Source organism: Adiantum capillus-veneris, unplaced genomic scaffold, assembly GCF_014529385.1.
Source record: "Adiantum capillus-veneris isolate H3 unplaced genomic scaffold, ASM1452938v2 Hic_scaffold_948, whole genome shotgun sequence".
Lineage (NCBI taxonomy): Eukaryota > Viridiplantae > Streptophyta > Polypodiopsida > Polypodiales > Pteridaceae > Adiantum > Adiantum capillus-veneris.
Genome location: NW_028221903.1, coordinates 1 through 23,760, shown reverse-complemented (window position 1 = coordinate 23,760; position 23,760 = coordinate 1). Strand labels below are relative to the sequence as shown.

Below are 23,760 nucleotides of genomic sequence, written 5' to 3'. Positions count from 1 at the left end.
GAGATACAGCAGACAGAGCTCCAGTCACAGCCTACGGACGACATCTACTTCGACTTGGCTCCCAGCACCGTCTCGTTATTTATAACGGGATGGTCCAGTGGCCCACCTCAGGGGGCCTGACTTGTATGCCACATGGAGTTGCAGAGGGAGGGGGGAGTACAGTCGACTATATTCTGGGACCCAGGGAGGCTACACACCTTATCACATCCTTCACCATTCCACCCATACCCATCGGAGCCGACCACACATACCTCTCTTTCTCCATCACCGGAGATACCATCCCACACAGCTCCACAGCACACACTCCACACACCACCATCCATTTCACACATGAGCTAGCCTCTCTTTACTCGGCCGAGGTCGAGCATGGCCTATGCCTCCTCCACCCATCCACACCACTCTCAGTTCTCACATCACATATCTCTTCCGTTCTCCACACTTCAGCTATTAGCTCCTTTCCACACACCACTCACACAGGACGCACTCCCCCCCCCCGGGACTATGCCTCAGAACCGCTGGTATGATGATGAGTGCAGAGAGCTATACCGACGCCTCCGCGCACAGCGAGCCTTAGGAGAGATCACAGAGAGAGAGGCCAGACGGCATATGAAGACGCTGACACGCCAAAAGCGGCGAGCATTCGAAGAGGCACAGGAGCTTGAGCTATACCGCCTATTCATGAGCATGGATAGCGCGACGGCATGGCGCACCCTGCGCGAGCCACGTCCGACTACAGCTATTGAGGATCCACAGATATGGCATGCTTATGCAGAACGACTTTACGAGGTGCCAGGACAGCCTCCTATCCCACAGCCACACGAGCCACGCCCCACGTGCTCCTCCTTCTTTACAGCACAGATGGTAGAGAGGGCCATACGCCGCATGCAGCACAGACGATCAGCTGACCATACTCGATTACAGAGTGAGCACATCATTTATGCGGCCTCCACTATAGCCCCGTTGATTGCACATGTCTTCAACCGGGCTATAGGGGAGGGCTTCCCAGAGGAGTGGACACAGCACACCATAGTGCCTATCCACAAATCTGGCGACACCCTGGATCCAGGGAACTACAGGACTATCATGATTGGCCACACGATGGCCAAGCTATATGGAGCAGTACTTGAGGCACAGCTCAGCTACTACGCAGAGATCGAGGGTTTACGAGCTCCAGGCCAGGCAGGTTTCAGACGAGCTTTCTCCACCACTGATCACATCTTCGTTCTGCGCTGCCTCATTGATGGGGCAAAGGCGCGGAAGAAGAGGCTTTACTGCTGCTTTGTGGATTTCCGCAAGGCCTTTGACACAGTCCCACGCGAGAGACTCTTCTAGCGCCTTCACAGCATTGGGGTACCAACAGAGATGATTTGGGCCATATATGCTCTCTACGAGAAGGTGACGGGTCGAGTTCGTTGCCCAGGCGGTTTTTCAGAGACCATTGCTAGCACCATTGGTGTTAAGCAAGGATGCCCACTCTCCCCGACACTCTTTGGGCTCTACATCGACGAGATCTCCGACTACATACTGCGAGCAGGGGGAGAGGGGAGCGACTTGGCAGGTACTCCGGTCCACATCATGTTATATGCTGATGATATTGTGTTGATTTCAGAGTCACCCGAGGGCTTGCAACGCCATCTTGAGGCCTTGGACGAATTCAGCACACTCAGGGGGTTGACTGTGAACCTTGGCAAAACCAAGGTTATGATCTTTCACACATCCAGTGCAGTGAGGAGCGCTGCCACCTTCACAGCAGCAGGAGGACAGGTTGATGTAGTCACCTCCTATGTCTACCTTGGCATCACATTCACCAGCCTACCAGGACCCTTCACTATGAGGCAGGCTGCTGCTGACAGGCTCACCCGAGGATATGCAGCTCTGGCCATGCTAGAGCGGAGATGCCACCAGGCACACTTTCAGGAACCCCGCACGAAGGAGTGGCTTTTCGACACCTTAGTCACCCCGGCCTTGATGTACTCGGCGGCAGTATGGGCACCAGGATTGACAGCTGACCAGTGGACACAGCTTGAGAGGCCACAGATATGTATGATCTCACGCTTGCTCCGCAGCAAGAAGACAGTGCCACATGACATTATTAGAGCCGAGCTCGCCACACCACCCATGGTGGTAGAGGCACTATTCCAGACAGTCTGCTTCATCCAGAGGATGAGAGAGCTACCTCCTGACAGACTTACTCGTAGAGCATTTGAGGCAGCTATACAGCTATCAGAGAGTGGGCATGAGAGAGCATGGTACTCACAGGTCAGAGCATGGTTTGAGGGACACGGTCTTGACATGGAGAGCCTACCACCTTTCCAGTACGACCCCCACTCACCATATGTTCACCTCTCTCGCAGTGAGAGGAACTTGGTACTGAGACAGGATCTGTGGCAGCTATACACTAGGAGAGTCTGGGAGTCACCTGGCTTGGGGACGAGGATGTCAGATTACAGAGACCAGTTTCTCACCATATTGTCTGGGGGGTTCATACAGAGACCACGCTACATGGACACATATATGCCACATAGCTCACGGGTGGCGATTGGTCAGCTGAGAGTGGCTTCACACAGGTTAGAGATTGAGATCGGGAGACATACTGGTGTCCCCAGGGAGGAGCGCGTCTGCATAGCCTGCACAGAGGAGGTGGAGAGTGAGGAGCACTTTGTATGAAGATGCAGAGCATACACTGAGATCAGAGGCAGGTATGAGGCCCTATTCAGAGGACAGCCCACTCTCCGAGAGATCATGGACTCTCGGGATCAGAGACAGCTCGGACGGTTCTTACTAGAGATACAGAGCCATCGGGACACACTACTACAGCCACACACAGCTACACAGACAGAGGGGAGACAGTCGCAGCTCACAGACTTCTTTCAGAGGATTACCGCCCCTCCCCCACCAGACACTCAGAGGGGAGTGACACTCCCACAGGCGGAGGTGAGCCGAGCTAGACGACGACCACGAGTCACAGGCTACAGGGGCGCGCGCTCCCACCACCGACAGATCGAGGAGATCCGAGCCCGGGAGCGCCGTGCCACTGAGGAGCGAGTGGCCCGGATGAGGGCCGACCCGACAGCTTTCATCCGGGCAGCCTTGGCACCAGACCCGCCCATGTACCACATCTTACATCCCCCCATTAGTACAGGATGGAGCTAGATAGCTTGATGCATTCTCATGATTGTACTACCTTGAGCATATAGACATGCATATACCCCTAGAGATAGAGCTCCATCCCTCCTCAGATACCCCACTACCTACATTCAGTTCAGTTTTGTATCAGTTTTGTTTCATTTGTCTCTCCGATAGACGGATGACATACACACCATGTACATTTGATTTGTCTCATAGGCCGATTTCGGCCTGACATAGACGTTAAAAATCTCTCTCTCTCTCTCTCTCTCTCTCTCTCTCTCTCTCTCTCTCTCTCTCTCTCTCTCTCTCTCTCTCTCTCTCTCTCTCTCTCTCTCTCTCTCTCTGTGTGTGTGTGTGCGCCCGCCACGCCCCCTGCCTGCGTGTGCAACGCCCGCCACCACTCCTGCCTATTTTTTACACGCGCCCTGCCTGCTGCTACCTGTACGCTGCTTGGTACCTACGTGCTGCTCCCTCCACTAAAGTCCCACCAGCTGTGTAGCTGTTGTACCTACACCAGTGCCGCTACACCAGTGTTGTTGCCCCACTTTAGTCCCACCTGTTGTGTACCTGCACCTGCACCAGTGCTGCCGCCCCTATCCCTCCCTACTGCCGCCGCCCCTACACACACACATACACACATTGCACTTTCACATCACCCACTACCCACATTGCACGTCCCCCCCCCCCCCCCCCCCCCCCCCCCCCCCACATTTGTTGCCCCCTCATTGCACTATCTTTCATCATGACTCCCCTCAACACTTGAGTCACAAAAGACAAACGAACAAATCAAGGAAGCTCCGAGATGGCAAAAGGAGGAGTGACCAAGGAGGAATTAACCAAGATGGACGACAAGCTCAATGCCACAATCAAGGAGAAAAAGAAAATGACGGATCCCGCCATCAACACTATCATCAATCGTCTCTCCAAGCTCGAGAAGGAAGTGGAAGCTTTGAATAAGGAGAAAGAGGGTCAAAGAAAAAGAGATTAAAGACGAGGAGACAAGGAAGGAGCTTGCGATGTGGAAGGAGACCCAAGAAGGATGGAAAAAGGAGGAGGAGGAGATGCAAGAACAAATGGCCATCCTCAATGCTTCAATCGCATCCCTCACCCCCGAGGAAGGTGAAATAAACAATGAAACCAAAGAGGCCATCAAGGAAGAACTCACCAAAGCTCTCACCGAAAGCTTGGAAGACAAGCTCGAGGCCACAAAGGAAGGGTGGGTGGAGGTGGTCAAGAACCTTACAAGGAGCCAAAGAGGACGCTCACAAGGAAGAGGCCCTCCTTGTACACACCACACTCGTGGAGGAGAAGATGCGGCATGCCCGCCGCCTAAATGTACGAGTCAGCGGCATGGAAGAAGGGAAAGACTCCACTCCCGAAAAAGATGGCAAAACCCTATGTACCAAGCTTGGGTACAAAATAGAAGACCCAACCCCCTTCACCAAAGCTTGGAGAGTCGGTAAAGACCCAACCAAAAACAGGGCCCTCATCCTCCAATTTCCATTGGAAGAAGCCCGTACCCTCTTCATCCGCAAGAGGTCATCCTACAAGGCCTCACAGGGGCACCCAATTACCTTGATGATGACCTTTCAAAGATGCAAGTAGAACATAGGAGAGCATGCATGCCTCGAGTACAACAAGCACGCAAAGAGGGGAAACAGGCCTCCTACTGAGACGGTCGAGTCATCATTGATGGCAAGGCCGTAGCATAGGACTCGAGGCCTATGGACAGTATACGAGGAGATACACATGGCAGTTTGGAACTGCAATGGCTCTCTCTGGACACATCCAGGGAGACTAGAGGAGGTGATGCATGACCGAGACATTGTTCTACTCACAGAGACACATGCGAGTCCCGAGAGAGGCCTACCTCGAGTACAAGATTACCAGTGGGAGTCTCTACACAGGAAGTGCACACAGCACAACACTTCTAGAGGATCTAGCGGAGTAGCAATCCTCTATCGCCGCTCACTTCATAGCAGGATACAGATAGTAGCCCGTGACCTAGAGGCACGCTACATGTGGATACGGATTGAGCTATCGGAGGAGCACACTCTATACATTGCCATTTGCTACTTCGCGTCTAGCGGTTCTAGATCTCCACATGCAGGAGGAGCAGGGGTAGAGGAGACCCATACACATGTAGGAGAGGAGGAGGATGACACACAATCACCATATACATGTCTCAGGGAGGGAATCATGGAGTACTCCAGACTAGGGGAAGTCTTTCTTATGGGGGACTTCAACGCCAGGACACAAAGTAGACAGTGTGACATCTAAGACTTCGATGACCCAGAGCTACTCTCCACCATGGAGAACACACAGACAGAGAGGACCTCCGGAGACACCACCACACCCACACCATATGGGAGACACATACTCTGTTTGGGATCACAGCACCGTCTCGTTATCTATAACGGGATGGCACAATGGCCATCATCTGGAGGCTTGACTTGCATACCACCATCAGTATCTGGCAGAGGTAGTAGAGTGGATTACATCATCGGCCTCAGAGAGGCAGCCTATCTGCTCACATCCTTCACCATCCCACCACTACCTATCGGGGCTGACCGCGCATACCTTGCTCTCTCTTTCCTTGGTTCACCCATTTCTCACACACCACCCACACCCACACCACACACTACCATATATTTCACACATGAGCTTGCCAGAGTCTATTCATCACATGTATATGAGGGGATCTATGCTCTCGATCCAGATACACCACTCCCTACACTCACTAGCCAGCTCTCCGCAGTTCTTCACACCTCAGCCCTCAATTGCTTCCCATACACTACTCACAGTGGTCGACCCCCACCCCTTGGGACGATGCCCCAGAACAGATGGTATGACAGGGAGTGCAGAGACTTATACAGACAGCTACGGGCTCGACGAGCCTTAGAGGAGATCCCCGAGAGCGAGATCAGGAGACAGACGAAGGTCATTACATGCCGTAAAAGGCAGGCCTTCAAGGAGGAGCAGGAGCTTGAGCTATACCACCTTCTCATGAGTACATACTGCGCCACAGCATGGAGGATTCTCAAAGAGCCACGTCCTACTACCCCACTAGAGGACCCTCAGACCTGGCATGACTATGATGAGCGCCTATACCAGATACCTCGGCAGCCACTGATCCCAGAGCCATCCGACCCTCGACCTACCACCTTGACTTTCTTTACATCTATTATGGTGGAGAGGGCCATTCAGCGCCTATAGCACGGCTGCTCAGCAGATCATACCGGCCTACACAATGTCACGTGACACATCCAACCCTATGTGTCCATGGACAAGCTACAGCATGTTCAGTCAGTTCAGTCAATCTAGATTTAGAAGTGATCTGGCACTTTTGTGAGTGTTCGCAGACCGTGCATGTCCAGACACTTAGTGTAGATGCATGTCCTCTGGTTGCACACAGCATGATCATAAGCATTCCCATCAGAATCCATCAGGCGAATTTTCCAATGCATTTAGCCTATTTTACCTATTTTTGACATTTTTCACTTATTATTTTTAAGTGACTTTCGTTGGAAAGTAGGTAGGGCAAATTGAGTAAGTTTGTATATAAGCAAACCTAGACTAGCACTAAATGGCAAAAGAGGCAACAGGAGCCAAGCTCAGCAAGCAACTTCTCAAGCAAGACACTTGGTGGATTTTCCTCCAAGCAAGGACCTTCTCTCCCCTAGCGTTTTCACATCCCGCATCATCGCCAGGAGTTTCCCACAGCCTAGCGTTTTTGCAACAGGTAGTCACCGCAAGCAGAGCCTCATGCATAGTGTTTTCAACAGTAGCTTCATCACCGGCAAAGCTGCAAACATCCGCGTTTTCAGCCCTTGTCATCGGCAAAAAAGCCCTCATGCCTAGCGTTTTGATCCTAGCAAGATTCAGCCCTAAAGAGTAGCAAATTCAGCCCGGAAGGACCAGCAGTTTCAGCCTTTAAGAACCTCAGTTTTCAGCCATAAGACCTGCAGAATTTCAGCGACAAAGACCTCAGAATCAGCCCCAAAACCAGCGTTTTGGATTGTAGCAGATTTCAACCCATAGCGTTTTTGGACAGCAAATAAAAGATTGCAGATTTCAGCCCTTAGGTCGGTGTCGTCATCCCCGTCGTCGTCGTGGACATAGTCTAGACTTGCATCAGTTTCATGCATCATCATTGTACGAGTTTGTGCAATCAATCGTAGACCACTCTCGCCAACGAGAGTGGGGCCTTCACAGGAGGGTTTTACAACGTCTCTGGTGTCGTATTCTCTTCTCTGTCTATCTCTCAGTCTCATACACTTGCATGCACAGTGTCCATTCACTTTGTTCATGATCATTGCACTCTCTCATTAAGGACGGAAGGCTCTCCCTTCCATAAGAACAAAAAGGAACCTTGAGCACATTATGGAGCACTCATCTTGAGAAAGAACAACATTCATTCCGCTGCACCTTACATTGGTATCAGAGCTTTGGAAGTGTTCTATATCACTCAAGGAAAGAACCACAAGAATCACAAGATATTTTTTTTTGCTTGTTACGGTCGCACGAACCCAAGTTCGCTTGGGCGTGTCGATTCCTAATCGTGTTTTTGAAGAGTGACAGGAATCCCAAGAAAGAAGGGCTTGTCCAGCCTCCCCTTGTGTCTCTTTTCACTCATTGAGAGCGGACCGTGCACTCAGCGGCCGGCCAATCGACGTAAGGTGGAAAAAAGCAACCTTGGTGTGAGCGCAAGGCCGCCAATGGGTGCGCCCACGGAAAAGAGCAGAGCTCGGGTGAAGAGAAGATCCTTCTCTAACACAGATTGCAAGCGAAAGAAGAACCTCAAGAATCCAAGAACCTCAAGACCCCCAAGAACCAAGAACCCAAGTTCCTCGTGAACTTAAAAACCCAAGACCACAAGAACCCACGACTTCAGAATGGTCATCACTCGAAGCGGAATGGATACTTCGCTTGGAGGTGATGAGCATGAGAGAGGCGAAGAAGAATTTTCCCCACCAGGAGGTTTTTCTGACCCTCCCCCTTCCCCATCTACGCCAAGGATTGCATCGGATCCTATGGAGGCTTGGTGCAAGACGATGATGGACATGATGACAACGTGGCACGAAGCAAGAATGGCAGCCATGGAGCGTGAGCACGAGCAATTACGCTTGGAGGCCAAAGAATTTGATCGCAAGTACGCAGAAAGATAAACAGAATTGGATCGCAAGAATGTTGTTCATTCTTCCTCTCTCATTTCTAATGTGCAGGCGAAGATTGAAGAGATTCGGGAAAAGGAGACTCTCTTAGTCTCTTCTTCTCCCAAGCATGATACACAGGATTTGCATGATTATGAGAAGCATGATGAATTGAATGATAATGATGAGCATGATGATTTGAATGCCAATGATTTTGCATGATGATTTGGATGACAATGACAAGCATGATGATTTGCATGATCAAGATGTGATTTCTCACAAGCATGATGATTTGCATGATGATCAAGATGTGATTTCTCACAAGCATGAAGATGACGTGATTGTTCACAAGAATGATGAGTTAGTTGATGCTTTTGCTAGCGAAGCTAACCTCGTTGCAGATTCGATCAATCACGAAAGATCGATCTTGGCTCTCAAGCCTAGGTCCAAAGAACCCCTTCAAGAAGAACCAATCTTGGCTCTCGAGTTTAGGTCCAAAAAACCCTCACAGGAAGTATTATGTGTTCGCATGATTCATACGCAGGCATTGTACGAGTGTTTCATTCGTGATCGTTTCCTGTATTTTAGTTAGCGTCTTTATGTGATCCCTTTTCCTAGTCATGACATATTGTACGTTGAGCACGTTTCACTCATGAATGAGCACGGATGTATGCGGATTGTTCATGAAAAGCTGAAAAGTATGCATTCAAGGAAGTCACATTCCATGTCTCTTCCTTGGCACGACACAGTTGTAGAAAAAGCACATGAAAGTATGAGCATCAAGCATGGGCACTTACGTTGTGAATTGCCACAGTTGATTGATTTAGATCAGCAAGACAAGATTCGATCTCATTGTTTGCGTGTGTGTGGTGAACGGTTTCGCACTCCGTCTCTTTGTTCATCTACATTGCATGTACAGTCTTTGAGGAAGACAATATTTTTTCCACTCACTTTACATGGAATGGGTATGTTCATGTTTGTGTTGGAAGTGGTTTCAGGAATTTTCAGCCATGGAGATTCTTGAAGAAGAAAGAAGCATGATTTTAGACGAAGTTGAAGCATCGAAGAAGCCACAGGAGACTTTGTGTCGCTTTCGGCGCGGCCCAAAGAAGCAAGCGTTGCAGACCTTTATGAAGTTCAAGTACCGCACAACCCACACATCAGAGTGGGCCGGCGAAGAGTCCCCTCCAAGATTCCGGATGCTATTGGCGATCTCCCTCGACGCCATACAGTTCGGTACATGTGCCTCACTTTGAAAAGGAGGGGATGTCACGTGACACATCCAACCCTATGTGTCCGTGGACAAGCTACAGCATGATCAGGGTTCAGTCAGTCCAGTCAGTCTAGATTTAGAAGTGATCTGGCACTTTTGTGAGTCTGTTCGCAGACCGTGCATGTCCAAACACTTAGTGTAGATCAGAGTTACCGGGGAACGGATTCTAGAGGCCTTGGAACGGCGTTCCGGCCGGCTGGGAGTGAAGGGAACGTTCCGGAACGGACGTACATTCCGGCAGGCAGTCTATGACCGGAACGGCAGGGCAGGAACAGCCGGGAACGCATCGGAATGACCGGGGCGGCTGGAACAGCTACCAACGGCTATAAACGGCTATTTTTTTTAGTTTTAAAAAATTTGACTGTTTGGGGCAGCAACGGCCACTTACAGTGCCCACCTCCATAGCTTATATAATAGCCCCTTCTACCCCCATTCTTCACAAATGCATCAAGGTTGAAGGCCAAGCTCTCCAACTCTCTCTCTCTCTTGGGCTAACCCTCAAGGCTCAAGGCTCAAGGCTCAAGCCTCAAGCTCTCCACCTCTCTCTCTCTCTTGGGCTAACCCTCAAGGCTCAAGGCTCAACTTTCAAGCTCTCCTTCTCTAGGTCTCAACTTTCAAGAGGTGAAGCCTCTCTCTCAAGCTCTCTATCTCAAGTTTCAACTTCCCATTGCTCAAGGCTCAAGCCTCTCTCTCAAGCCCTCTCTCAAGCTCTCTCTCTCTCTCGCAGATAATCCATGGCCTCTTCTTCTCGTACAACCCCCTCTGTTCATGCGGGCAACACTCAAAAGGCGAAGGAATGGTCGTGGTGGGATGAAGTGACCTCGGAGGGCACCTTGTCGGCGGCGGGAGGTTCTCGTGCATGGGCATGCAAGCTATGCTCTTATACACGGAAAGGGGGGCATGACAAAGTGAGGGCACACTTTCTTCGAGTGTCGGGACATGAGGTGAGATTTTGCACCAACGAAACCATCGAGAAGAGGAAGGAGCTCGAGGAAAAGGATCGGGAATTCAACCATAAAGCCAACGCACGCAAAGGTATTGATCCAAAGACCCTCATTTTCCCTTCTTCCTCTCTACCCGGTGTAGGTGTTGGTGCATCTTCACAAGGTCCAATTCGTCGCCAAAGGACCCTTGCCACCTCTTGGGACCCATAGAAGAAGAAAGAGGTGGATGCGGTCGTAGCCCAATTCTTCTATCACGACCATATCCCATTTGTCGCGGCGAGGTATGTTCATTGTTTTATGATTTATCAATCTTCTCTCTCATTTCTTCCGTTATCGTCATTTCCACCTTTTTGATACTAACCTCTTCTATGTTTGATCGAAATAGGTCGGAGTATTGGAAAGTCATGGTGCAACGGATAGGAGAGTATGGCACCGGCTATGTGCCACCATCTTCAGAGGCTCTCCGAACCACTTTGCTCGATCGAGAGAAGGCTATCGTGGAGCAAGCAACCCTCAATATTCAGCGTCTTTGGGCAAAACATGGCGTTTCCCTCATTGCCGACGGATGAAGCGATACAAGGAAGAGATCTATCCACGGTCTCGTCGCATACTCGAGTGGAGAGATGTACTTTGTGCACTCTCATGATGCCACCGAGAGTGGCAAGTTCGCCGATGTCTTCTCTGCAGAGTGGACAGCGGCCATAGAAACAATCGGTGAGCAACACTTGGTGGCCTTTGTCACAGATGGGGAGGCATCAAACAGGGCAGCAGCATCTATTATAGAGGCCACTATCCGCATGTGATAGTGTGCTTTTGCATGGCACACTGCTTGAACAACCTTCTAAAAGACATCCGCAAGCTAGACTGGATCGCTCCAGTCATTGCTGATGCAGTGAAGATTGTTACTTTCATCAACAATCATAACTTGGTTCGGAGTGAGTACCTCAAGAGGTCGGGCGGCAAAGTGCTTCTAAAGTATTCAGACACCCGCTTCGAATTCAACTTTCTTCTTGTGCGCAGGCTGTCTGAATGTCAAAATGCGATCCGACAGGTCTTCATCAGTGATGAGTTCACCACCTCCCCCTATGCAAAGACAATTGCAGGGATTTTGTGCAAGGATAAGGCAGAGGATCTTGAGTTCTGTAAGGAGCTCAAGAGTCTAGACGCACAGGTAAAATCAGTGGTTCATTTGCTTCGAATTCTGGATGGCATGGATCCTTGCATTGGCAAGATTTATGAGGCAATGGACCGCACGATTGAGCAGCTTGCACAGCTTGAGCCAAACGCAGAGCGATATAAAGAGATCCATGCGTTTTGTAACTCGAGGTGGAATTCATATGCCTCTCCTTTACACGGGGTAGCGTACATGGTGGATCCAGAGTTCCAAGGTGCAGGGCAAGAGACAGATAGGGAACTTGGAAGTCATGAACCAATTTATAGAGATCTTAAACAAGATGGTTCTAGACAGAGATGGGCGACGCATTGTCAGAGACCAGTTGAGACAGTACAGAGAGATGCGGGGGTCATTTGGCAGTCCAGATGCTCAGATTGATCGCAGGAAGATAGGTTCAGTGCTATGGTGGGAGGACTATGGCTATGATGGCCCTGAGCTTCAGAGATTTGCGATCCGTATTCTCAGCCAGTCAGTTAGTACCTCATGCTTGGAGCAATTGTGGAGTACCTTTAGCCACATTGCTTCCAAGAAAAGGAATCGGCTTGGAGTGGAGAAGGGTAATGATCTTGTCTTCGTCACAGCGCAAATTTGAAAATGCTTTGCAAGAGTACAGACAAACAGACAAATCCTTTTACACAGTGGGAGATGGAGCAAGAGGCTCCTCAGGCAGGTGGAGATGCACATCCACCAACACCAGGTACTTCATCCGTGGCTGAGATCGAGCCGGGCCTAGAGCTCGATGATGAGGCATGATTTACAGCCGGCTACTACGGATTGGGAGGCCTCTCAGGCTAGTGGCTCTTGAGTGTTGAGTCTCTGCCATTTATCCTTACCTTTTTGTATGGCTGCTTGAGCCTTGCCCTCTTTGCCATTTGTAGCTACTAGCATCTTTATGGTATTTGTCACCTTCAGTCTTTTGGTATTGTGGTCATTAGTTTGCCCCCATTTGGTTTTTTAAAGTTTTGTAGCACCTTGGCAGCCCTTGAGGCTTGTTAGCCATAATTAATTCCAAAGTGTTATCTCTGACTACTACTCTTGCAATTATTTGAGAGCATTGTGTATGGGCATTGTGTTTGCTCAATGTTGTATATGTGCTATGTACTCTGGACGCTGCACATCCCAATCAAGTCATAATAAGGTTGAATGGTCTTCGAATCGTGTTTTTTGTGGGTATTACAGTCAAAGGACTCTAGTACTACTTGTATTCAAACACAGAACGCTAAAAAAAACAATATTTGGGTGTTTTTTTAGCCTCCCGTTCCGCACCGTTCCCGTTCCCGTTCCCGTTCCCGTTCCTTCGTTTCGTAAGGAGGCCCATCGCCGTTCCCATTCCACGTTCCGGGTAACTCTGGTGCAGATGCATGTCCTCTGGTTGCACACAGCATGATCATAAGCATTCCCATCAGAATCCATCAGGGGAATTTTCCAATGCATTTAGCCTATTTTACCTATTTTACCTATTTTTGACATTTTTCACTTATTATTTTTCACTCATTCAGCGCATGCGAGAGCTCCCACCAGACAGACTCACCTGTAAAGCTTTTGAGGCATTGATACAGCTGCATCAGGAGGGTGACACGAGAGCATGGTACTCACAAGTCATAGAGTGGTTAACATCCCATGGTTTGGACATCACAAACCTGCCTCCTTTTCAGTATGATCCTAACTCTCCTCATATACGCCTCTCACACACTGAGAGGAATCATGTTCTCAGACAGGACCTCTGTCAGCTCTACATTAGGGAGACACAGACCACACCCAGAGAGCCTCTCCCCACGAAGAGGCAATACTACAAAGATCACTTCTTGACCATCCTAGCAGATGGGTTCATCCAGAGACCAAGATACATGGATATCTACATGCCACATAGAGCACGGGTCACCATTGGACAGCTCAGAGTATCGTCACACCGGCTAGAGATTGAGGCAGGGCGAGCTACACATGTCCCCAGAGCAGAAAGGATATGCAAACTTTGCACAACAAAGATTGAGAGCGAGGCAGATACCCGACCTTGTTTACAAATCAGCCCACTCTACATCAGACTTTTGAGTCCAGAGACCAGCGACAGCTCGGCCGCTTTCTCCTCAAGATATAGCATTGGGACTCTCTCCTCTAGGTAGCATCAACTGTGAGAGACGAGCGCCAGACACAGCTCACAAACTTTTTTCAGAGGACCATAGCAGCACCACCACCTCCAACCATCCAGAGAGGAGTGAGTCTACAGCAGGCTGAGGAGGCCCGAGCTCGCAGATGCCCACGTCCCCATGGACACAGGGCGCCTCGCCTACATCAGAGCGAGATCCAAGAGATCCAGGAGCACCACTATAGATCTTTGGAGAGCAAGCACCCGTGAGAGTTGTACTTTGCTCAAAGATTAATATATAAAAAGAAATACCGAAAGGGGCGCCAGTCTTTGGGGCCAATACCTCTTGGCACGGAACTCCGCCGGGCCGTGTCGAATCAATTGTGAACTGTTCTGAAGTGAATTTGTGTTGTGTCGCGGTAGAATCTTGACTTGGAGTGTCCAAGTCTATTACATACTTGCCCCCCACAAGTTGAAAAGTGCTCCCCTGAAGTCTGTGAAGGAAATACAACAGAATCTTAAGAGGCCCACCCTTGTTACCCCCCAGAAAGGACAGCAGTGTCCTAGAAACTACAGTGTAACCCTCGCCCATGAAGCAGTAGTCGGAGGTGGACCAAGAGGCATTAAAGGCAGCCAAGGTCCAGAACATGCTCCATGTTCGTATCCGATATCTACTCTATTGGTAGTCTAGTAGGCAGTGAAACAGGATGGAAGGACGGTACTTGAAGGGGTATCCATGTGGAAGGTCCAGCAACTAACTGTGGAGCTTGTGCCTGAGAAGGAGCCATGTCCAAAGTGGCACAGACCTACAAAGGAGCTAGCGAAGGCAATGGAGATGGATCCGCCCTAGCGGAGGCATCATGCTGCCTAAAGGAGTGTCGCCTCCTAACCAACTGCCACTCCCCCTTTGTTTGTCGATGTCCCCGAGGTGGAGTCTCATCCACTGGTCTACTAGTAGGTCTCGTGGGGGTTGTGTCTGCTGCTGTTGTGGATGACGCTATCACAATCCCTGGCCAGATGCCCCATCTCGTGGCACCGTAGACACTAACTAGGTCGTCCCGTCATTGTCATCCTCTGATGGAAGACCATCTCCCAAGCTAAAATCTGTACCGACTCTAGGAAAACATCAATAGGTGAATATATCTGAATACCTGGGGGGAACCCACAGAGAGTCCAAAAGAGCCTGGTACAACTCCACCAAATCTAAAAGTCGCCTCTACAAGAACAACTCATCAGTGAGTTGTAAAAGAAGACGTGGAAATGCTACGATGAGAGGGTATCTGAGGAACCACTACCGACTTTCAAAGTCCTCAAGTGTGAAGTGCACGTACCACGGAGTCACGAAGAGAGCTCTAGTACCTCAGACAATGGGAGCTCGACCTGCACCTGTTGTAAAATTTGAGAGTTGTTGTAAGGTGCAGCGGAAGTGAATGTAGAACTTTGCTCAAGATGAGTGATCCGAACTATGCTCAAGGATTCCTTTTACTTACGGAAGGGAGAGCCTTCCGTTCCTTTAGTGAGAGAGTGCAATGGACACAAACAAAGTGGTGAACTGTGAATGAAGGTGCTCAAACTGAGAGATTGAGAGAGAAGAATACGACACCAAAATGTTGTCTAACCCTCCTCCAAAGGCCCCACTCTCTATGGCGAGAGCGGTCTACTATTGATTGCACAAATCTCTACAATGCTTGGACTTGCCGACGATGTCTACGACGATGAGGACGACGACGAGACGGGCTGAAATCTGAAAACGCTAAGGGCTGAAATCTGCAAATCTTGTATCTACTGAATTCTGACTCTATGTCGGTGACGATGTCGATGGCGACGATGCGACAACAACGCGCTGAAAACACAGATGCTGAAATCTGCGTTTTCCGGGCTGAATCTGCAAACTTCGATGGATCTGTCCGTGCAGCAAGGATCTGTTGCGGGAAGGTGAGATCTGCGAGGTTCGGGGCTTCTACTGCGGAGTCTTGATACTGAAAACTGAAATTCCGGGCTGAATCTGCAAAACTTCAATGGATCTGACCGTGCGGCGAGGATCTGTTGCGGGAAGGTGAGATCTACAAGGTTAGGGGCTTCTACTGCGGAGTCTTGATGATGAATGCTGGTGCTAACTGAGGTTCTGTCGCGATGAATCTGCAAAACACTGAGTTGCTCTGCTGATCCAAAAACGCTAGGCTAAATTCTGTCTTGCTAATGCAAATCTGCTAACGCTAGAGCTGATCTATGGTCTTCTTTCGCCATGCTGCTGCAATGCAAAACGCTGGGCTTGTTCTACTGAAAACCCTAGCTGTGTTGATGCAGAAACGCTAGGGGTCATCTACTCCAAAAACGCTAGGTGTCCTGTGGGGGTCCTGCTGAGAAGGTGCTTGTTGAACATGCGGTTCTTGTTGCCTCTTCTGCCAAAAAGTGCTAGCGCTAGGGTTTCTTATATACATGCTTGGTAAGTTTTCCCTACCTAGTTCCCAACAAAAGTCACTTAAAAATAATAAGTGAAAAATGTCAAAAATAGGGAAAATAGATCTATGCACTGTAAAAATGCTTCTGATGGGATCTGATGGAAATCTGACGGTCATGTTGTGTGCAACCAAAGGATATGCATCTACTTTAAGTGTCTGGACATGCACGGTCTGCGAACAGACTCACAAAAGTGCCAGAACACTTCCTAATCTAACTGAACTAAACCCATATGTCATGAAGTAGCTTGTCCACGTACACATAGGGTTAAATGTGCACGTGACATCCCCTCCTTTTTAAAGTGAGGTACTGGTACCGAACTGTATGGCGTCGAGGGAGATCGCCAACATTGTCTGGAATCTTGGGAAGGACTCTTCCCCGGCCCACCTTGATGCGTGGGTCATGCGATACTTGAACTTCATAAAGGTCTGCAACGCTTGCTTCTTTGGGCCACGCCGAAAGCGACACAAAGCCATCTATGGCTCCTTCAATGCTTCAACTTCGTCTATAGTCATGCGTCTACCTTCTTCAAGAACCTTCGATGATGAAAATTCATGAAACCACTTCTAACACAAAAACATGAACATACCCATTCCATGTGAAGTGACTGGAAAAATTCTAGTCTTCTTAAAAAACTGTGCATGCAATGTAGATGAACATATAGACGGAGTGCCAAACCGTTCATCAAACACATGCAAAGAATGGGGTCAAAACTTGTCTTTCTGATCTAAATCAATCAACTGTGGCAAATCACAATGGAAATGCCAATGCTTAATGCTCAATCCTTCTTGTGCTCTTTCGGACACTGTGTCATGCCAAGGAAGAGACATGAAATGTGAATTCCTTGTATGCAAACATTTTATCTTTTCATGAGTAATCCGCATACATCCGTGCTCATTCATGAGTGAATCGTGTTCATCGCGTACAATATGGCATGCCTATGAAAAGGGATCACATAAGGACGGTGACTAAAATACAGGAAACCATCGCGAACGAAACACTCGAACAATGCGTGCTGACTAATCAAGCGCACACATAATACTTTCTGTGGGGGTTCTTTGGATTTCGACTCGAGAGCCAAGATCGGTTCTTCGTAACTGATCGAATCTACAATGAGGTTAGCCACATCTTTATCATGCAAATCATCATACTCGTGAATAATCACATCTTGATCATACAAATCATCATACTTATCATCATGCAAATCATGTGCGTCGAGCTTTGGAGAAGACAAGACTGAGGGAGTCTCCTTCTCCCAATTCTTGTCAATCTACACCTGCACATTAGAAAGAGTAGAACCAATGCGGCTTTCCTATCGTTGTGCTCACGCTCTATGGCTGCCATTCTTTCTTCGTGTCTACATTCTATGGCTGCCATTCTTTCTTTGTGTTCAATCAAATGCTGCCTTTCTTTTTGCTTTTCTTTCTTCGCGCTCGCGCTCCAAGGCGGCGCGTTGCGCTTCTTGTTGTAACTTCTTCTTGTCCATCATCGTCTTGACCAAAGCCTCCATAGGATTTGGTGCAATCCTTGGCGTAGGTGGAGAAATGGGAAGGTCGGAAAAATCTCTTGGTGGGGAAAATTCTTCTTCGCACCTTCATGCAAAGTACCCATTCCGCTTCGGGTTGTGATGACCATACACTGAAGTCTTGGGTTCTTAAGTTCACGAGAAACTTGGGTTCTTGGGTTCTTGGGTTCTTGAGGGTCTTGAGTTCTTGAGGGTCTCGAGGTTCTTCTTTAGCATGCAATCTGTGTTAGAGAAGGCTCTTCTCTACCCGAGCTCTTCTCTTTCCCCGCGGGCGCACCCCTTGGCGGCCTTGCGGTCACACCAAGGTTGCTTTTTTCCCACCTCACATCGATTGGCCGGCCGCTAAGTGCACGGTCCGCTCTCAATGAGTAAAAAGAGAAACAAGGGGAGGTTGGACAAGCCCTTCTTTCTTGGGTTTCCTGTCACTCTTCAAAAACACAATTAGAAATCAACACACCCAACAGGACTTGGCTTACGTGTGATTGCAACAAGCAAAAAAAAAAATCTTGTGGTTCTTTCCTTGAATGGTACAGAACACTGCCAAAGCTCTGATACCAACGTAAGGTGCAGCAGAAGTGAATGTTGAACTTTGCTCAAGATGAGTGCTCCGAACTGTGCTCAAGGATTCCTTTTACTTACGGAAGGAAGAGCCTTCCGTTCCTTTAGTGAGAGAGTGCAATGGACACAAACAAAGTGGTGAACACTGTGAATGAAGGTGCTGAGACTGAGAGATAGAGAGAGAAGAATAGGACACCAGAATGTTGTCAAACCCTCCTCCGAAGGCCCCACTCTCTATGGCGAGAGCGGTCTACTATTGATTGCACAAATCTCTACAATGCTTGGACTTGCCGACGATGTCAACGACGATGAGAACGACGACGAGACGGGCTGAAATCTGCAAATCTTGTATCTGCTGAATTCTGATCTATGTCGGTGACGATGTCGATGGCGACGATGTGACGACAACGCGCTGAAAACGCAGATTTTGAAATCTGCGTTTTCTGGGCTGAATCTGCAAAATTCGATGGATCTGACCGTGCGGCGAGCATCTGCTGCGGGAAGGTAAAATCTGCGAGGTTCGGGCTGCTACTGCAGAGTCTTTGATGCTGAAAACTGAAAATGCTGGAGCTAACTGAGGTTCTGTCGCGATGAATCTGCAAAACACTGAGTTGCCCTGCTGATCCAAAAACGCTAGGCTGAATTCTGTCTTGCTAATGCAAATCTGCTAACGCTAGGGCTAATCCGTGGTCTTCTGTCGCCAGGCTGCTGCAATGCAAAACGCAGGGCTTGTTCTCCTGAAAACGCTAGCTGTGTTGATGCAGAAACGCTAGGGGTCATCTGCTCCAAAAAAGCTAGGTGTCCTGTGGGGATCCTGCTTAGATGGTGACTATTGAACACGCGGTTCCTGCTGCCTCTTCTACCAGAAAGTGCTAGAGCTAGGGTTTCTTATATACATGCTTGGTAAGTTTGCCCTACCTAGTTTGAAAATAGGTCTATGCACTGTAAAAATGCTCCTGATGGGTTCTGATGGAAATCTAATGGTCATGTTGTCTGCAACCAAAGGATATGCATCTATTCTAAGTGTCTGGACATGCACGGTCTGCAAACAGACTCACAAAAGTGCCAGGACACTTCCTAATCTAACTGAATTGAACCCATGTCATGAAGTAGCTTGTCCACATACACATAGGGTTAGATGTGCACGTGACAGTTGTACCATGAAAATACCCCTACCCAATAAGGTAACCTCCACAACCCTACCGGCAAGGTACTCATGGCAAATTGGCACCAATCACACGAAGTTGCACAAGAAAGTGTAGGTCTTGTCATGCGTCCAACCAAGGCACAATCAATGAGCAGTTGTGTCTTCGCCCAAACTCGAGTGAGAAACTCTCCGATACAAGCAATCTAACATGGAGAAGATGATGGGGCGCCTTGAGGGACACCGGAGATTGGCAAGCCGCCAAAACAGCTTGTGTACTTCGAAGATCACTTTCACTCTTGCAGAACACTCTCTCTCTCTCTCTCTCTCTCTCTCTCTCTCTCTCTCTCTCTCTCTCTCTCTCTCTCTCTCCCAAAATCAAAAATCGATATACAAGAAGAAGAATAGCTGGGACAATATTGTCGAATCGTGGAACTACTGCCAAGCTCAATCCTGAAACAATTGTAATTAAATGTCAAACGATGCACTTTGGCTCAAGGGCAGCGCGCCTTATTCAGATATGGCAACCAAGGCAGAATTGGGGAATGGGCAGCTTGTTTGATGAAAGCCTTGCAAACTAAAAGCAGGATGGGAGGAGTGCTGGACCAGCTCGGGTGTACCCTATACAGCAGCAGCATTAGTCTACAACAGCGTGTAGCAGCAGCGCTCAGCAGCGACAGGCTAGAACAGCACCCAGCAGCATTGATGTCAGCAATGTGCAGATGTTGAAGGCGCGAGCAGTTGTAGGAGACTCCTGGGCAATGCACGCGCGAAGCTAAGCTCTGCGCTCTCTCTCTCTCTCTCTCTCTCTCTCTCTCTCTCTCTCTCTCTCTCTCTCTCTCTCTCTCTCTCTCAAAAGAAGGGGAGCTTGATATCCTTTTGTATTACGTAATCAAATTATAGGCCCAAAGGCACACAGAATATAACAAATCTGATAGAGAACAAACCCTGGGCTATTCAACACCCACACACCATAGGGGAAAACTACCTTAGTACAAAGTTACAAAAAATTGGTGGTATGACAAAAGCTAGGAGTGGTCATAAACAATCTCCAAAAGCCAACTCCATGTCTCCAAGGCACTGCCAAAGACTTTGCATCAAAATTCCGGGGAGAGATAGACTCGCAACCATCCCTAGCAAGAATCTACAGGGCTCTGACTCTGCAACCTGCATAAGCAAAAACATAATATGGAACAAGCTGCAGAAGAGGCTATACGCTCAACCTCCCAACCCTCTATGACCCATAGTAACAGGGGACGCCCTTTTTCGGGCTTCCCGTCCCCACTTGCCATCCCGCTCTCTTTTTTACACTAAAAATCCATTTCAGCCTCGTCCCCCGTCCCGGAATGCGTCCCTTGTGACTATGCTATGACCACCATAATCCCTGAACACCTTAGCCAATTGATCAAAAATAGGGGAATTATATAGGTAAACAGGCAAAAACATAAAGCGTGCAATCATCCACACACACACACACACCACCCACAAGCAGACAGGCAGACACATGCAGATAGCCAGGCAAGCAAGCAGACAAAATCACATATCACACACAAACAAAAGAAGTCATAAGCATGTGCAACAGGCAACAAGCAGACAAGAAAGCAATCGAAAGGAAAAGCCTGCGTAAGAAAGAAGGAAGAAAACAAAAAACGTCACAGGCCAAAGATCAATTGGAAAGGACGCTAGGGTTAGGGTGGAGAAGGGTGGACGAGAACCAGGCAGGTCGCATCCGTGTGCAAGCTGAGACATGGGGAGCAAGATCAGAGCGTGGGGCGAACTGCCAGAAGATGGCGTGAGAGGGGAGCAAACTTCATCGCCACACATTCAGCGATCAGCTTCATGTTCAATGTGAAGAACCCCTCTCTCTCTCTCTCTCTCTCTCTCTCTCTCTCTCTCTATGTGCTTGTCTTCTTTTCATCGTGCACTCAGTTTGCTACAAAGGGGAGCTGTCATTCAGTCCATGGGGTGAAAGCCTACACCATTACATATATAACCCCAGCAGAAGCTCACAATTCTATAAAAGCTATGAAGTTTAACATAACCTATAACATCTGTTACACAATACTACAAATGAAAAAACAAAAACCTAATTTTCTTCCAATTCTCAGTTTCTGACAAACTGATGAAACCGTATACAGGCTAAGCAACCAGTTTAATGAAACCATTTCTGAAATGTGCTATGAGCGGGCTAATTTTCTTCCAATTCTCAGTCTCAGACAAACTGATGAAACCGTATACAGGCTAAACAACCTCAAGGAGTTTAATGAAACCACTTCTGAAATGTGCTATGAGCGGACTTATCCACAAACAGCTTCTATTTCTTTTACAGCTAGGCAAGTAAGTTTCTTTTGCTAAGATGTGAACTTCAGTGGCTTGAGTCCCCAAAGAGTTGGTCTAACGGTAAGGCTTTGGCCTCTCAACCTACGGGTTGTGGGTTCAAATCCCCTGCTGGGTCACACTCTAGAGGGACACATTGTGCTCACCTGGTGTTCACGTTGCTAGGGCTCTTGCCCTTGGACACTCGAGTGCATCCTCCTCCTGGGGTGGGTCACCCGAGGAGGAGGTTCCTAGCTGGTTGCTACGAGTTCTCTCCGTCGTTCCCAGCATGTGGTGCATCAATTAGGTGGCCATGGTGATGCCTACGCATGGCTCTTGCCCGATGGTACGCAGCCCTTGCCCGACCATGTAACATGGCTAATATTTGGAAGGGATAAGCACCTCCCCCTGTGGGCCCTCTGGTGTGTCGAAAAAAAAAAAAAAAACTTCAGTGGCTTGAATGTATGCAAATTATGTAGGAATGGCTCACCTCCCCGCGTGTATTGCCAGGTGAGCTGCTCATCTGCGTAGTCAGCTCCTTTCTTCTCTTTGCTTGTTTCATTATCTCCGCCTGCAGAAAGGTAAACTTGGCGACATGCATCTTCGTCCAGATTAGCAGAGAATCTGGTTTCTTGAAGCCTGTAACCAATGTGACAAGGCATTGTCACAGCCAAGTTCTTTATATTCAGAGTAGTCCTCTACGTCAAATACCTGGGGAAGGAGTGGAGTAACCGCCGTTGTTGTCGTCGGCTTGGTCTGCCATAGCTCGAAGCTGTACACGCTCTTGCATGAAATCCCAAAAGAAGCACGCCCGCACGAGCTCGTGCTTTCGGTTTAAATTTGAATGAAACAAACCCTGGCAGGTAATTCTTCTCCCGGGCGCCCCTCTCACATGGGCATGGGAGGATGATTGAGCACCGTAGATCTCAGGCTTTCAGTGGGGACAATGTAAAGTCTAGAAAAATGTAAACGTGGGTACCCAAGTTTAATCCCCCCTGCCCCAAGAAGTCTTGAACCCACAACATGGGGGATGAGAGCCATTTAGCCTAATCACAACGCCACGCACGTCACTTGTGGAATATAGACGTTTCCATGGAGTTTTGACGTGCAAATGTATCGGGCAGGAAAAAGTAAACTCGGATATTTTTGTAAACTCGGGTACTCGAGTTTACTTTTGCGACAAGATCTACGACGGGCGTCTAATGTCGGGGCCCAAAATTGATGGGAGCCTTTGATCCCATCTCTCATGCCCGTGTTAAATATAGTTGAGGCCGAGCGCCTAGGCTCTAGGCAAGCACCTAAAGCACCAGGGAGACCCTTGACACTAAGTGACAACTACATTTAATGCGGAAGGGGGGAAGGGGGGGGGGGTTTAATGGGATCGATTGTCGGGGCCGGGGACGAAATCTCGAGGCACAGTAAACCTGGCTAGCTGAAAAAACGAGGCGTGCTGCCAAAAAAGCCAGGCGCATTAAACCTGACCAGCAGGAAAAACGAGGCGCGATGAGGATACTTAAATCCATGACCTCGCAATCCGAGTTTAGGGTCACATAGGCTAACGACCCCACCCGTGCATGCATTATGTATCCACAACCATTTTTACAACGTTATATTGTAAGTTAACATGCATTGCCCAGGCTGTCCAGGTATAGTGTGTGTCCAGGTTTAGTTTTTTATTTGATATTTGCGGCTGCGATCTTCCCGGCCTTCGTACGTGAACTTCTTCGCCTTTGATCCCATTGCCTCCCCCTCTTAAATATAGGTGTTACTTAGTGCTTAGGCAGGGAGACACCTCGAAGATGCCACATCTCGGGGGTCCTGAAGGGGGGTCCATGATTGAGATAAGGCACTTCACACCGTGAAGCTCTTAGAGATTTCAGTTCGCTAATCTCGGAAACTAGGGATAAACGAGGGTAAGTAGTTCACTCCCCTGGTCACGGGGGATCCAACAGTCAAGAGTGCACACGATCCATGATGCCTAATCTTGCCATGAAATTTTCC

The 23,760-nt window shown here is 48.8% G+C and overlaps 1 pseudogene; it reads right to left on the bottom strand.

The window, feature by feature from the left end:
• Window positions 1-20,587: 20,587 nt before the first annotated feature.
• On the bottom strand, window positions 20,588-22,522 carry LOC147416458 (uncharacterized; annotated as a pseudogene).
• Between the last annotated feature and the right edge of the window lie 1,238 nt (window positions 22,523-23,760).